General features: G+C 43.8%; 1 long non-coding RNA gene across 1 annotated transcript in view; it reads right to left on the reverse strand.

Annotated features, from left to right (window-relative positions):
* Window positions 1-291: 291 nt before the first annotated feature.
* The window catches only part of LOC309529748, a 537,650-nt gene continuing 520,437 nt past the window's right edge, over window positions 292-17,504 (reverse strand). The window contains exon 3 of the long non-coding RNA XR_014218411.1: window positions 292-393. This is a non-coding gene — a long non-coding RNA (uncharacterized lncRNA). The remainder of the gene's footprint in view (window positions 394-17,504) is intronic.

Below are 17,504 nucleotides of genomic sequence, written 5' to 3' on the forward strand. Positions count from 1 at the left end.
AAATTGGTAAAAGAAAATGCATGGGGAAATCCGGATGTATGGCAGCTCCATGTCGGCAGTTCCGTTTTTGCTGATACATTGGACGCTCGGGTTGCGAATGTGATCCGTGCGGGATGCACGTTCATAACCCGCAGCGTTCGCAAGCTACGCCTGCGCTTCTGCGCATGCACAAAGCATGATTTAGTGCTTCTGCGCATGTGCGACCGCTGAAACACGGAAGTGACCCATTCCGGTACTTCCGGGTTTTGGCGGTCTGCAACCTGAAGCGGCTATAACCCGAGATACTGTATGACTGTACAGTGGTACCTCGGGTTAAGTACTTAATTCGTTCCGGAGGTCTGTTCTTAACCTGAAACTGTTCTTAACCTGAAGCACCACTTTAGCTAATGGGGCCTCTTCCTGCCACCATGCCGTCGGAGCACGATTTCTGTTTTCATCCTGAAGCCAAGTTCTTAACCCGGGGTAATATTTCTGGGTTAGCGGAGTCTGTAACCTGAAGCGTATGTAACCTGAAGTGTATGTAACCCAAGGTACCACTGTACTCCATAAAAATAGCTCAAAAACTTCTTTTGGGTGTTTTTGTCAACTTTGGGCAGAACTAATAAAAGCTCAGCAACTTTGCCCAAAAAGCTGCTTGAAATATGGCAACCCTACACACTGTTGAACTAACTGAAAGAAAACCTTCTTCAGTGTCTGTGTGTGTGTGACACCACAAGATTCTATGGTACAGAATTAATCCTTTGCAAAGTATTTTGGGTGCACCATTCCCTCAGCCTGCAAAGAGTCTCAAGGGCCAGATAGAGGCCTGAAGGACCACGTTCCACCTCCAGGCCCGAGGTTCCCCTTTCCTTCTCTAAAACATTTGGGAAACTCCCATTTGATCATGAAGAGCTTCCCCTTGCTGCTTCTGATAAGAAAAGGTTCTCTGTCTCATAAGAGCTCTGATGGACCATCTAGTCTAGCATCCTATTCTCACAGAGGTGAACGAGAGGCCTGTGGGAAACCCACAAGCAGGACCTGAATACAAGAATCATAGAATTGTAGAGTTGGAAGGGACCACAAGGGCCATCTAGTCATAGAATCATAGAGTTGGAAGAGACCACAAGGGCCATCGAGTCCAACCCCCTGCCAAGCAGGAAACGCCATCAGAGCACTCCTGACATATGGTTGTCAAGCCTCTGCTTAAAGACCTCCAAAGTAGGAGACTCCACCACACTCCTTGGCAGCAAATTCCACTGTCAAACAGCTCTTACTGTCAGGAAGTTCCTCCTAATGTTTAGGTGGAATCTTCTTTCTTGTAGTTTGGATCCATTGCTCCGTGTCCGCTTCTCTGGAGCAGCAGAAAACAACCTTTGTCCCTCTCTATATGACATCCTTTTATATATTTGAACATGGCTATCATATCACCCCTTAACCTCCTCTTCTCCAGGCTAAACATGCCCAGCTCCCTTAGCCATTCCTCATAAGGCATCGTTTCCAGGCCTTTGACCATTTTGGTTGCCCTCCTCTGGACACATTCCAGTTTGTCAGTGTCCTTCTTGAACTGTGGTGCCCAGAACTGGACACAGTACTCCAGGTGAGGTCTGACCAGAGCAGAATACAGTGGCACTATTACTTCCCTTGATCTAGATGCTATACTCCTATTGATGCAGCCCAGAATTGCATTGGCTTTTTTAGCTGCCGCGTCACACTGTTGGCTCATGTCCAACCCCTTGCAATGCAGGGATCTCAACTAAAGCATCTATTGCAGATGGCCATCCAACCTCTGCTTAAATACATCCATTGAAGGAGAGTCCACTGGGTCCTGGAGGTGTTGCTGAACATGATTAGAGAGGACCAGCAAGTTAAAGGTGTACAGGTCGGAGCAAAACATTACAAGTTAAGGGCTTTCGCAGATGACTTAGTTCTGACTTTACAAGAGCCATACACTAGCACGAAAAAGGTGTTGGAGATAATTCAACAATTTGGCCAGGTAGCTGGATTTAAATTGAATAAACAAAAAACTAAAGTCTTAGGGAAAAACCTGACAGATATGGAGAAGAATAAGTTTCAAGAAGAGACGGGTTTGATGGTGGTTAAGAAGGTGAAATACCTAGGGGTTAATTTAACATCTAAAAATTTGAATTTATATAAGGACAATTATGAAAAATGTTGGTTAGAAATTAAAAAAGACTTAGAAATATGGTCAAATTTGAGATTATCAATGTTAGGCCGAATTGCAGTAATTAAGATGAATGTATTGCCTAGAATGTTATTTTTGTTTCAAACTTTGCAGATTATTGACAAGATGGACTGTTTCAAGAGGTGGCAGAAAGATATTGCGAAATTTGTCTGGCAGGGCAAAAAGCCCAGAATAAAATATAAAATATTAACAGATGCAAGAGAAAGAGGGGGATTTGCCCTGCCGGACTTAAAATTGTACTATGAGGCAGCAGCATTCTGCTGGCTGAAAGAGTGGATGCTCCTCGAGAATACAGATATCTTGGACTTAGAAGGTTTCAATAACGCATTCGGTTGGCATGCATATTTATGGTATGACAAAATCAAAGTGCATAGTGCCTTTAAAAATCACATTGTAAGGAAAGCGTTGTTCAATGTTTGGATGAGATATAAAGACCTGTTGGAAAACAAAACCCCTAGATGGTTGTCACCCTTAGAGGCGAAGGCCCATAAGAAAGTTAATATGGAGGTCGGATGGCCAAAGTATTGTGAGATTTTAGAACAGGATGGAGAGAAACTGAAATTAAAGAGCCATGAAAAACTAAAACCCAAAGTACAAGATTGGCTCCACTATTATCAAATAACGGAGGTTTTTAAACAAGACAGGAAAATTGGCTTCCAGGTGGAAAAATCAAAACTCGAGACAGAACTGCTAGAACCCAATACTAAGAATTTGTCAAGAATGTATAACTTGCTGTTGAAATGGAACACACAAGATGAAATAGTTAAATCAGCTATGATTAAGTGGGCACAGGACATTGGTCATAATATTATGTCTGCTGACTGGGAAAGGTTGTGGAACACCGGAATTAAATTTACGGCATGTAGTGCCTTAAAGGAAAATGTGATGAAAATGGTATACAGGTGGTACATGACCCCAGTTAAGCTAGCAAAAATTTACCATTTGCCTGACAATAAATGCTGGAAATGTAAGGAAACTGAAGGTACTTTTTATCATCTTTGGTGGACATGCCCGAAGATTAAGGTCTTCTGGGAGATGATATATAATGAAATGAAAAAGGTATTTAAATATACCTTTCTTAAGAAACCAGAGGCCTTTCTCTTGGGCATTGTCGGCCAATTGGTGCAAAAAAAGGATAGAACTTTCTTTATGTACGCAACAACAGCAGCAAGAATACTGATCGCAAAGTATTGGAAGACACAAGATCTACCCACCGTGGAAGAATGGCAGATGAAAGTGATTGACTATATGACATTGGCGGAAATGACGAGCAGAATTCGAGACCAGGGAAAGGAGACTGCGGAAGAAGATTGGAAGAAATTCAAGATTTATCTTAAGGACTACTATAAACTTGATGAAGTTTAGAATGTCGAGATTCTATAGAGAGAAAGGGTTGCAGTAATATAAGATTAGAATAAGAAAGGACTATGACGAATTAGAGTTGGAAAAAACATTTATAAGTTGCTATAAAATTTGGACATGAGGATGCAGAAAGGGGAGGTATGGGGAAGTCCGAGGAAAGAAGTTTATGAAATGACATTATGAAATTATACTTGTTTGTTTGTTTGTTTTCTTTTTTGTGTTTGTCTGTTATAAAAACTTTTGTAAAACTAATAAAAAATATTATAAAAAAAAATGAAGGAGAGTCCACTGTCGAACAACTCCTGCTGTCAGAAAGCTTTGCCTGATGTTTATTTTTTTTCTCCAGAAAAAAATTATTCATTTTATAACACAACTAAACAACACAAACAGAAAAGACAAACAATACAAACAAATTCTTGTCTTATCCTTATTTTTTCTAAACATTGTTAGATGAACTTCCCCAAGTCCCCCCTATCTGATTTTAATTTTGCCTCACTTTTAGCAGTTTACATATATCATAATTTTTAACCATTTTTTATCACGCTTACTTTTACCCTAAAAATCTTCACATTTTATCCCTTACAAATAATACTATTTTAAAATACCCTATCTTCTACTTCTAACCCTACAGCCTATATCTACTTCCAAAGCTATTCTAAAATTTAAATATTAACATATATTTTCAAATATTCCTGAAACTTCTTCCACCGTCTCTTCTCTCCGGTCTCAGAGTCTCCCAGTCAGTTCGGCAAGTTCCATATAGTCCATCATCATCATCTGCCATTCTTTGATAGTTGGTAAATCTTGTTTCTTCCAATTCTTTGCTAGTAATATTCTCGCAGCAGTTGTAGCATACAGAAAAAAAGTAACATCCTTTTTGGAGATTTCACCCCCTGTTTTTCCTGATGTTTAGTGGGAGTCTTCTTTCTTGTAACTTGAAGCCATGGGTTCTCCATGGCATGAGAAAATAAGCTTGCTCTGTCCTCCATGTGACAACCCTTCAGAGATTTGAAGATGGCTACCATACCATATAGGGACGCGGGTGACGCTGTGGGTAAAACCTCAGTGCCTAGGAATTGCCGATCAGAAGGTCGGCGGTTCGAATCCCCGCGGCGTGGTGCACTCCCGTCATTCGGTCCCAGCGCCTGCCAACCTAGCAGTTCAAAAGCACGTCAAAGTGCAAGTAGATAAATAGGGACCGCTTACCAGTGGGAAGGTAAACGGCGTTCCGTGTGCTGCGCTGGCTCACCAGATGCAGCTTGTCACGCTGGCCACGTGACCCGGAAGTGTCTGCGGACAACGCTGGCTCCCAGCCTATAGAGTGAGATGAGCGCACAACCCTAGAGTCTGGCAAGACTGGCCCGTATGGGCAGGGGTACCTTTACCTTTACCTTACCATATCTTCGAAGGATAGATCCTGAAGCTGAGGCTCCAGTACTTTGGCCACCTCATGAGAAGAGAAGACTCCCTGGAAAAGACCCTGATGTTGGAAAAGATGGAGGGCACAAGGGGATGATAGAGGACGAGATGGTTGGACAGTGTTCTCAAAGCTATGAGTTTGTAAAAGGCGAAAGATTTATACGATCTGAGGTGAAACCAGAGTTTGGGTTGCGACTTCCGGGGTTGGCGCGATCTGGGAATGGCGGATTCCCTCCGAGCTCCGGAGGGAATCGGCTCAGCAGGGGACGGGTCTTTGCCGTGCCGGCGACACGGGGACCCTTAAAACCGCAGGCACGGAAGCCTGCGGACTGAAGACTCGGTGGGTGCCTTAAGCGCCCCCCCTGATTCGCAAAGAGCCTTTTTAAAGGCTGCGGAGGGGATACGGGGGGTGGCGTGGCACCGAGAGTCCATCGCTACCTCTGCTGAGCGAAGCCGCGAGCCATGACCGGAGAGCGCTGACTTCCTTCCTTGAAATTCGGCTGAGAAAAAGAACCCGTGAGTTAATTGAATTTGGATTCTAAGAATTTCACCTATTGAATTTGAAACGATCGGGGGATGTGTTAAAAGGAAGTCCGCACCCCCCCCCCTTGCAGACGATCCAGAGCAACGATAAAAGAACTAAGCTGGAGTGCCTACCCTGTAAAGGGTGAGTTTAAAAAGACAGTAACTTCCAAGATTTGGAAAAGGAATTTTTTTGAGCAGGAGAGAGGAGTGTTGGAAGGGGTATATTTCTGCTGTAAACAACCCCCCCTCCCGGGCCCGGGAGTGTCCTACTTTGGAGCTTGTATAAGAAGAGCAGAGTTTGACAGCTGTCAAAGCTGTCAAACGGACTGTTAATAGTAGAAAAATTGCTACTTAAGACCCCTCTGGATTAAAAGGAGTTACAATTGAACTAAAATTGTTGGAAACAAAGAATCAATAATAAGACAGAGGACTGTTGGAGAAAAGAACACTAAGTAACCAGATTCCCTCTAGGGGGAAATCTGTGGAATTACAATGGCTGTGGATGGAAAGATACTGGGAGAAATCGAAAGGATGTTTTATTTGGTTGGAATCTTACAGGAACAGACTACGGCTATGAGTGAACAATTGATGACCTTGAATCCTGAAACAAGTAGTTCTGTTCAATGTAATGAGAACCTGGCTGAGAAAGAATCCACAGCTGAGCCGGAAATGATAACCAAAAAAGAGGAGAAGACAAAACAAGAAAGAGAAGAACTGAAATGGGAAAATATCGTCCAGAAGCTGACATCTGTGGAATATAAACAAGGAGACTATTGGACTGAACCTACTACAAATCTACGAAAGATCCAGAAGATGAAAGTGGAGGCCCTGGGAATTTATGAAATCAAGGAATTTAAAATAAAGAAATATAATTGGGGCCTCCACATAGACTCTGACTTTGACTATGTTCAAAATTCATCCCTTGTGGAAATTCCTCAGCAGTTGCTTGCAAATATGGGAAGAGATTTTGGACTGACTGTGAAAGAACTCTTTCGAGACGTGAAGACCGACATAAAGGATTGCCAACTAGGCCGGCGGAGAGGGACTGAAAGAGATTTGAGAGCCTCGGACGTGAGGAATCCGGGCTAATAATTGCTATTTTGGACATGTTTTCGGAAGGGACACAAACCGGGGAAGGGAGGGAGGGAAGAATCTAGTTTCAACAACACTTAAGACTATGGGATTTAGCTAACAAGATTATTATTTAAGACAAAATGGGAAATCGTTGGAAGGGAACTGAGGTCCAACTTAGAATAAATTTAATTTTGTTTTTTTTTATATATATATATAAAGGACTAATATTAAGATGGATAAGGAAATGCCAATTTGCTGATACAAATTTGGGAATAGGGATGCAAGGGAGGGGGTGGGGGGAAGTCAATGACCAGGGTTAGAAAATAAGTTTGTTTGTTTTTTGGAAACTATATATGTTTGTTGTTTTATTTTTCTGTTTGTTTGTTTTTATGTTTTTTGTGTTTTTGTCTTTGTCTATATAAAATGTGAAAACCCAATAAAAAAATTTATAAAAAAAAAAACAAAGCTATGAGTTTGACCAAGCTGCGGGAGGCAGTGGAAGACAGGAGTGCCTGGCGTGCTCTGGTCCATGGGGTCACGAAGAGTCAGACACAACTAAGCGACTAAACAACAACAACAACAACAACCATATCTCCTCTCAAGCTTCTCTTTTCCAGGCTTCCCTTTCAGCCACTGGTAGTCAGAAGCATTTACAGGCTCCTCTCCACTTTTGTGTGATCAGCACTTGCGTGAGTGCCGTTTTCAGCACCAAAGGGGGACAGGGGCAGAATGGGGAAGAACAGACTTGTGCGCATGTTGCTGGTGTGTGGAACAACCAGGAATGGAACACTTGTGTAACTGGGGATTCCCCTGTACACTGGTACCTTGGTTCTCAAACGCCTTGGTACTCAAACAACTTGGAACTCAAACACTGCAAACCCAGAAGTAAGTGTTCCGGTTTGCGAACTTTTTTCAGAAGCCAAATGTGCTCCGTTTTGAGTGCCACACTTCTGTTTAGAGTGTTATGCTGAGGTCTTTCTGTTTTTGCTATTGATTTTGAGTTTTCGTGTGGCTTTTTTGTTTTGTTTCTGTGATTGTGTGGAACCCAGTTCAGCTATTGATTGATTGATTGATTGATTGATTGTGTGACTTCAGTACATTGTTTATTGCTTTCATTTTATGGATCAATGGTCTTGTTATATAATAAAATTCATGTTAAATTGCTGTTTTAGGGGTTGTTTTTAAAAGTCTGGAACAGATTAATCCATGTTGCATTACTTTTTATAGGAAAACATGCCTTGGTTTTGGAAGGCTTTGGTTTTGGAACGGACTTCCGGAATGGATTAGGTTTGAGAACCAAGTTACCACTGTACTGCCGCTGATCATACTAGCTCTTAAGTCTCCAATAATGAAATCCTACCCCACATTACTTAAAATAATCTTTGAAAGTGTAAGACGAGAGAAATGAATTGCCATACTTTTCCATGTATAAGACTATGTTTTTTCTTTAAGAAATGCTAAAAAGTGAGGGCTGTCTTATACATGGGTATTGCATAGGGTGGACATTTGATTGGTTGCTGCCGCATCTGTCGGCGGCTATTGTGCGTATTATTGGTTGCTGTGTTAATGGGTGGTGTTGATTGGCTGATGCTCCGGCAGTTGGGCAGGCGATTGGCAGCTTCTGCCACCAATGGGACAGACAGGCAGTGGATATTGTGACATGTGCGGGTGAGCAATTTTTGCCAACCCCCCCCCCTCCAAAAAAACCTCAACAACTCTGGGTAATCCCCCCCCATCTCTCCCCATTTCCTTAAATTTCAGTCCCCAGAAATAGGGGGCATCTTATACATGGGGGCGTCTTATAGACGGGAAAGTATGGTATGTTTCCTTCTGCTTAGAGCTCAGAGAAGCTCTGCGTAGGAGCACATCAAGACCCTCCTTGAATCCCTGAGAGCTTTAAAACCCACCAGTCCTCAAGAAATCCCTTCAGTTCTGGGGAAAGGATGGCAAACCAGTCACTAAACATATTGTGCTGTCTGTCTGTCTCTCCCCCCCCCCCTGCAAATGCTATGACGTCCAGTGGCAACTATTTCATATAGCTTTTTAAATCGGGGAAAAAACTTATTTAAACAATTGAAAAAATTAATCACGGAAAGAGAGGGCTGGGGAGGGAGGAAGTTGCTGTCCCGACAGTTAACACCACATTCAAAGGTAATTACTTTGCACATCTGATGCCTCAATTGTGAATCCCACAATCCTTCCAACTGGTGGCGGCTCCTTCCGCTTTCTCTTGTTTTCATTTTTCTTTTCTTTTCTTTTTTAGAAAAAGAATTTCTTTTCTTTCCTTTTTTTGTCAAGAAAAAAAAAACTTTTCTCTCCCTCTCCACCTCGCTCCTGCATGACAAGGGAACAGATGGCAATTTAAGGGGAGAATTTATGAGAGGCACAATCTTAATGTTCCATAAAGAAAAGAGAGAGTCTCGCATCAAAACCACTGACAAATGCACTCGCTAATATTAATGCACTTCCCATTCATCCAATATGCTTCCTAATTGCTTTTCTGTACATACTAATGGGGCACCTGCTGCTCAGCATTGCGGGCGCGTCAGGATCCCTCCAAAGTCAAACAGCTCCTGCAACTGGTCCTCTCCCAGTGATGAATGCAGAGCACTGTATCACACACAGTTCCTGTCACTCCCGTAATTAAAATTTTATACTTACAGAAATAGATAGTAAACAATTGGTCCTTAAATGGATTCACAAGAGGAACTCTTGTTACAGCCAACTTTCTAATTAGCATGCATCGCGGCACGCTAATATATCCATGACAAGAAAGTGGAAAGAATTGTGTGTGCATGGTGGGGGTTATAAACTTGGGATTACCCCCCCCCCATCTCTCTCTCTCTCTCGTTGACGTTCAGCTACACAGAACCTGAATTGCAAGCCATCCAACCTGCTCTTGTTCCGCCCATTCATTTTGACACTGCAGATGCCACCAAGTGGAGAAGCTACTTCTAGAGAAGCCGTTGCTCCGAGTCGGAGGGTGCGCATAAGTGGCGTGCTTGCACAACGAAGGATGCCTCGCTCGTTTCGATGCAGGCAGCGGAGCTCAGAGGTTTGGACCATCAATACTAGTTAGCCAAACAAAACCAACCTCAAGCAGTGGTGGAGCTTCATGCTCCAGCACCGGGGGCGAAGAGCAGGCAGGGGTGGGGCTGGTGCGCGCCCTGGGGGCATGGCGCACCGCCTGTGGGGGCGTGGCATCCAGTGCAGGTGGGGGGTAGCCGCAATGTCACCCTACCGGGATCGCGCTGCCGGGGGCAGTGCGCTCCCCCCGCACTCCTCTTCCTCCACCAGTGACCTCAAGAGATGGATGGGATAGACCATGGTAGGCAAACTAAGGCCTAGGGGCTGAATCCGGCCCAATCACCTTCTAAATCCGGCCCGCAGATGGCCGTGTTTTTACATGAGTAGAATGTGTCCTTTTATTTAAAATGCATCTCTGAGTTATTTGTGGGGCCTGCCTGGTTTTTCTGCATGAATAGAATGTGTGCTTTTATTTAAAATGCATATCTGGGTTATTTGTGGTGCATAGGAATTTGTTCATTTTTTTTCTTTAAAATATAGTCCGGCTCCCTACAAGGTCTGAGGGACAGTGGACCGGCCCCCTGCTGAAATAGTTTGCTGACCCATGGGATAGACCCATGATTACTAGATGCTGAATGGGGGAGTGGATGCGATTATTTATGCTAGGCTCTTCCGGTAAGTTTCTGAGGACCATTTCTGACATATGTAATTGCTTTATGAGGGACGCGGGTGGTGCTGTGGGTTAAACCACAGAGCCTAGGGGTTGCCGATCAGAAGGTCATTTGTTCAAATCCCCACGACGGGGTGAGCTCCCATTGCTCAGTCCCAGCTCCTGCCCACCTAGCAGTTCGAAAGCACGTCAAAGTGCAAGTAGATAAATAGGTACAGCTCCGGTAGGAAGTTAAACGGCATTTCTGTGCGCTGCTCTGGTTCACCAGAAGCGACTTAGTCATGCTGTACACCAGTTCTCTCGGCCAATAAAGCGAGATGAGCACCGCAACCCCAGAGTCGGCCACGACTGGACCTAATGGTCAGGGGTCCCTTTAGCTTTTTAATTGCTTTATACAAAGTCAGACCATTTGGTCCACACAGCTCAGAGCTGTCCATTCTGACTGGATTGTAAGCCATAAGGCAGACAGTCTTTCTCCTGGCCTCCTACCTCAGTGGAGACTAACCATCTTTGGCCTGTACTGACCCATAGTGAACCTTCCTGTGACCACATGGAAATGTGGCTGTGGCTGAGTTGTAAAGGTGGCCATTTTATGGACTTGACAAATCTTCGGTACGCTTGGGGTGAGGTAACTAAAGCTTACGGAACCACAGCAGAGGCCCGCTGGAGAGATCAGGGGAAAATTGTTCTTAAATCATTGCTTATAATGGCCAGATCTTAGCCCACAACCCTGCCCATGGATGCCCATTGTGCCCCCTCCAAACACACACACATTTTTTCCCCCAGCCAGTGTGTGAAGCGATCCATCTCCTCATATGGGTGAGTTATTTGCACACACACAACAGCATGCACACACTGATGGAACCTCCTGCCAAGCAGGAAACACCATCAGAGCACTCCTGACATATGGATGTCAAGCCTCTGCTTAAAGACCTCCAAAGTAGGAGACTCCACCACACTCCTTCGCAGCAAATTCCACTGTCGAACAGCTCTTACTGTCAGGAAGTTCTTCCTAATGTTTAGGTGGAATCTTCTTTCTTGTAGTTTGGATCCATTGCTCCGTGTCCGCTTCTCTGGAGCAGCAGAAAACAACCTTTCTCCCTCCTCTATGTGACATCCTTTTATATATTTGAACATGGCTATCATATCACCCCTTAACCTCCTCTTCTCCAGGCTAATATGAGGGGAACGTCACAAGCCCCAAGCTTCTCCAACATTACATCACCCCTCCCTTATTCTCTCGCTCCCTTTTAATTTAAATGCTGATGATCGGTACCTCTCCTTTTAATCTACCTTGCAGGTAGAGTTGAGAATGAAAGGGGATAGGCGCCACACACATTGCCCTCAAACCCATGGAAGACTGTTGGGATAAAAATAATAATAATAATCACTATTATTATTTTAGTACGGAAAGCACACCACCCAGGGCGTTGCTTTGCAATCAAGATGAATCAAGAACCATCTGAAAATTTACTATGATCTCAGTCACAATAATAGAGCAGCGGCGATGAAGGGGGGGGGTGACACGAGCCAATCCTCACATTCATCATTAGATGTAAAAATTCATGTCTCCCCATTCCTCAGTGCTGACAGGTGCTTTTTCAAAAGAGCTGGAATACTAAAGAAATAGTATTCCTTTGTAAATAACGGGGAGTGGTACCAGAGCTTTCTACCCCTGAGCTGTAAGATCACTCACAGCAGGGTACATTATAATGCAGATTTCCTGGAGGTGGGGTGGGGGGTGGGGAGAAAAATCATTTTCTTTTGTTTTAAAAAACAACCATTCCCCATATTTTATGGGAGAAAAATAGTGTCAGGCTGCAATCCTATTAAGCCCCATTTTTGTATTAACCCAACCTACACAACCTACATAATTTAAAACGCAATTGCTAATACATTGGAGTTATTTCCACTGTATCTAATTAGCTTTTCATTGTTTTAACCTAAGTGCAATATCCGATCGCGTCCCTCCCCTCTTCCAGATGCAATGTTATGTACTTGGCATACTCTGATAAATGAAATCTTTCTCCTTTAAAAACAAAAATAAAAAACTAATTGCCATTGCACTGCTTTTATTTTAAAAATATATGAATGTTTTGGGCCAGAAGCTAGATTTAAGATTGGCGTAAGGGATCGAAAATGTGGTCTGAAGATATGAGGAAAGTGTTAGGCCCAGAAAAAGAGGTGTGTTCAGGTGTGAAAAGGCAGCTTGATGGTTAAGCCATAGCTGTCAAGCGTCCCTTATTTGGCGGGACAGTCCCTTATCCCAGCTCCATGTCCCGCTGCTGTCCCTTTATTGATGATGTCCCTTAAATAAGCTACTGAAGGTAATGGTGCCCTCTCTATGTCCAGCTGTCCTTTATCAATAACAAATTGTTGCTGTTTTTTGGGGTTGAATATGTGCTATATGGTAATTTATGGACCTAATAGGTAACTAAAGCCACTTGCATGCAACAAAATATGTATTTTATCAAAGTAATTGTTGATCCCTTATTTTGGTTGCTGATCCCTTATTTTCGAGGCTGCTGGTCCCTTATTTTAAAATCTGTAAGTTGACAGCTATGGGTTAAGCATTCCAGGAAAATGTCATTCTCTCGCCTTCTATAAGAGTTGTGCTGTACGCCAGGTAGGCAGCCTTGGGGAAGAGAATCAGGTGTGCTGACGCTGGCCTGCCTCAGTCCCCAGGTGTCGGTTGCCGCATTAAACAGCTGATGTTTAAAGGGCAGCTTAGTGATGTCCAAGCGGATTCCCATGCGCTTCCCAGCAAACGCCCCAGCTGCCTCCACCGCCTCCAGCAATCCTGCTTTGGGAACTTAGGGCTGGTCTATGCATCCAGGAAACAAACAAACAAGCAGCAAAGCCCACATGATACAGCCCTTCAAGGATTGGATCACTTCAGGATGCAGGTGAATTCCTGCATTCACAACACAGAGCCGGAGGCCGCAGAGTTTTTAGGGAAGGGCTGCGAGACCACCGAGCTCGTAGGGAGCAGGCAGGAGCCCCCAGAACAACATCTCGTGGCAATCGGACCTGTAAAGCAAGACCCTTTGTAGGCACCTTAACCTGAGGAACAGGGCCGGATTTAGGTTTGATGAGGCCCTAAGCTACTGAAGGTAATGGGGCACTTTATATGTCCAGCTGTCCTTTGTCAACAACAAATTGTCACTGGTTTTTTTGTGTTGAATATATGCTATATGGTAATTTATCGACCTAATAGGTATTAGGTCCTTAAATAATACCTAAAACCTAATAGGTATTAGGATGCGGTTGGGCCAAGGGACGCGGGTGGCACTTCGGGTACCACAATTTAAGGATGCTGACAAGCTAGAATGTGTGCAAAGGAGAGCAACCAAGATGATCCAGGGTCTGGAAGCCAAGCCTTATGAGGAACGGTTGAAAGAGCTGGGTACGTTTAGCCTGGAAAAGAGGAGATGGAGAGGAGATATGATAGCCATCTTCAAATATCTCAAGGAAGAGGGAACAATCTTGTTTTCTCCTGTTCTGGAGGGTAGGACTCGAACCAATGGCTTTAAGTTACGAGGAAGGAGATTCTGACCAAACATCAAGAACATGAAGTTCACGGCATGCAATGCCTTAAGAGAGAATATTATGGAAATGATATACAGGTGGTACATGACACCAGTCAAGCTTGTAAAAATCTATCACTTGCCCGATAATAAATGTTGGAAATGTAAAGAAACTGAAGGTACATTCTGGGAAATGATCTATAATGAACTGAAAAAGGTATTTAAATATACTTTCCTGAAGAAACCAGAGGTCTTTCTTCTAGGCATTGTTGGCCAATTGGTGCCAAAGAAGGATAGAACTTTTTTTATGTATGCTACAATAGCAGCAAGAATACTTATCGCAAAGTATTGGAAGACACAAGATTTACCCACTCTGGAAGAATGGCAGATGAAGATGATGGACTATATGGAATTGGCAGAAATGACTGGCAGAATCCAAGACCAGGGAGAAGAAATGGTGGAAGAAGTTTGGAAGAAATTCAAAGACTATCTGCAGAAATACTGTAAAATTAATGAATGTTAAAATGATGTTGGACTGAAATTAAGTGGTTTTGGTATTAAGGCTAATAAGAATATGTAGATATAGATAGTTATATGGAAGAAAATATATAGTTATAATAGGTTAAGAATATAGAGTAAAGATAAATGAAAGAGGGTAAGGATTTGCTGAAAGGACTTTGTAAACGGGAATACAAAAAGGGGAGGTGTGAGGAGGTCAAGGAAATAAGCAAATCAACCTAAAGATACTGAATAATGGATTATTTCTTTTTTAATATATTTTTTCTTTTTTTCTTTTTCTTTTTCTACTTTTTCAACTATCTGTTGTTGTTTTTTTGTATTTTGTATCACACTGTTTTTCCTTTGTGTAAAATCTTAATAAATATTTTATTTAAAAAACAACAACATCAAGAACATGGGTAGGCAAACTAAGACCCAGGGGCCGGATTCGGGCTAATTGCCTTCTAAATCCGGCCCGCAGATAGTCCAGGAATCAGTGTGTTTTTACATGAGTAGAATGTCTCCTTTTATTGATAATGATAATAATAATAATAATAATAATAATAATAATAATAATAATAATAATTTATTTATATCCCACCCTCCCCAGCTGAAGCCAGGATCAGAGCAGCCAACAACAATAAAAGCAACACAGTATCAACTGAAATACATTCTAAAATCAATTCAAAATAAAATTAATGGCAACCATTGGGCTAGAGTTCTGTGAGGATTACCAAAGGAGGAGGTCAGACTGTGCCTTGGCCAAAGGCTGGGTGGAACAGCTCTGTCTTGCAGGCCCTGCGGAAAGATGTCAAGTCCCGCAGGGCCCTAGTCTCTTGTGACAGAGCGTTCCACCAGATCGGGGCCACGGCCGAAAAAGCCCTGGCTCTGGTTGAGGCCAGCCTAACCTCCCTGTGGCCTGGGATCTCCAAGATGTTTTTATTTGAAGACCATAAGGTCCTCCGTGGGGCATACCAGGAGAGGCGGTCCCATAGGTACAAGGGTCCTAGGCCGTATAGGGCTTTAAAGGTTAAAACCAGCATCTTAAACCTAATCCTGTACTCCACTGGGAGCCAGTGCAGCTGGTATACATCTCTGGGTTATTTGTGGGGCATAGGAATTCATTCTTTTTTTCCCCTTCAAAATATAGTCCGCCCCCGCCCCACCACCACCACCACAAGCCTAAGGGACAGTGGATCGGCCCCCTGCTGAAAATGTTTGCTGACTCCTGATCAAGGAAAACTGACAGCAAGAGCTGTTCAACAGTGGAACGGTCTCCCTGAAAGGGTGGAGACTTTACTTCCTTTGAGGTTTTTAAGCAGAGAATTGATGACCATCTGTCATGGGTGCTTTAGCTGAGATTCCTGCATCTCAGGGGGTTGGACTAGAACTCTATGGTTCTAAGAATTCATCTCTTTGTTTAGAGGAGTGTAGCGGTGAAGAGAAGGTTGCTCCCCAAACCCAACTCAAATAAAGACCAGTTTTGGTCCTCTGCCTAAGGAAAGTGTTGTTCTAATGGTTTCCTAAAAATAGTGTTATGGACAAATCTTAAAATGAGAGACAGACCTTGAATAAAAGAGTACAGATATTCTTTTTGCCATTTCTATTTCAGATTCACAAGCCCCCCACCTTGCTAAAACAGAGCTCCCAATCAACTTTATACCTTGGGGGGAAAAGATTTATTTTCCCACCCCTTTTTTCTTTTGCTTTGAGCCTTTAAAGTTTGATATGAATTTGATCCAATTTAAAGCACTGTGACAATGTGGGCAGTCTCCGGCTATTACTCTCAATGGGCTTCCGTCCCTAAGGATGACACAGGCCTGGTCCCCATCGAAAAGTAATGGGGTAAAGCAATCACATGCCATTACTTTCAAGGAGACGAGGTCTATACTATCCATAATAACATGGTAATATGAAGTTGCACCAGCTCATCGGCATGCAGCGCGGAAATGCAAAAGGACGGCAAAGCTGAAAATGTGAACCCTGAGACAAACCAGGGGAGGAGAAGACCCAGACATCCCTCCCCTCCATTTTCAGAATCACCCGAATCCAGAGTTTCTCTTCTAAGTACAGCAAGACTGAATGTACATAATGATGTATATGCTAGGAGATTTCTCTATTCACTTTTTTTGCAGGGGAAGAAATCCAGCAACTCTGCACAGGATAAATGGATCCCACACAGATCGACAAAGCAGGTTGACAGATCTGTCCGTTCTTGCAGACCAGTGAAATTCCCTCAATTCAGTTTAAAAGAGAAATAAAGGAATGGAAGGGAGAGACAAACCACCACCACCTACAGCAGAGCCTTCCACTGGTTCCAGTACCAGTGACCCTTGAGCAATTCCGTTCTGGAAACGTCACCTCCTGGAACCTAACTACACTCAATTTAACACATCAGTATCTCTACCTCACAGGCCCTACAAAGGGACCCCTTTGCCGCAGCTTCTCCGGGGAAGGAACCTTTATTGGGTCCAGCACATGTACTTCCACTCTTGAAATCCTACCCACTGGACTAGTCACCGTCACTAACACCAGGGGTCCCCGGACTTTTCCTAACCTCACCGCCGCCTGGGCCGCTGCCGTTGGACACCCCTCGGACTGGAGACCCCAACCCAAGGACTCCACACTGCTGCAGACCTTTGCTTCAGGCAGAATGGAGTCTTACCTTAGCGGCTTATTCTGGGTATGCGGACATCGCGCATATACATGGGTAAGCCCACACATGTCTGGATCCTGCTTCGTCGGCTACATTGTTCCCGGAATTAGGATAGTCCAACACCTTCCCCCCGGGAGACAAAGAAATAAGAGGGAACAGAAGGAGCTGTCAGATCTGTCAGATGTCGCTGCAAATGGAGAAACCGTAGGCCGGGCGCTGTTCCCCGCCTATGGTGCCGGTTCAAATCATGTGGATATTCTCCGACTCACCGACATCCTTCTTAAGTTTATGCAGGAGGCGACTCAGATCACAGACTCTCTCATGTCGGAACTATCCGAGGTAAGACAGTTGAGCCTACAGACGAGAATCGCGACAGACTTCCTCTTGTCCAGCCAAGGAGGCACCTGCGCATTAATAGGCACAGAGTGCTGCACATATGTGACTGACCAAACCTTGAATATAACTGGACATTTAAATAACATTCATGAACTAGTAGGGAAACTCCACGACATCCAGCATGAGGGGCTGTCCGATGTGGACTTGTGGGGATGGTTGCCCAAGCTG

The sequence above is a fragment of the Podarcis vaucheri genome (genome assembly GCF_965113315.1).
Source record: "Podarcis vaucheri genome assembly, chromosome: 3".
In the NCBI taxonomy this organism is placed as follows: Eukaryota; Metazoa; Chordata; class Lepidosauria; order Squamata; family Lacertidae; genus Podarcis; species Podarcis vaucheri.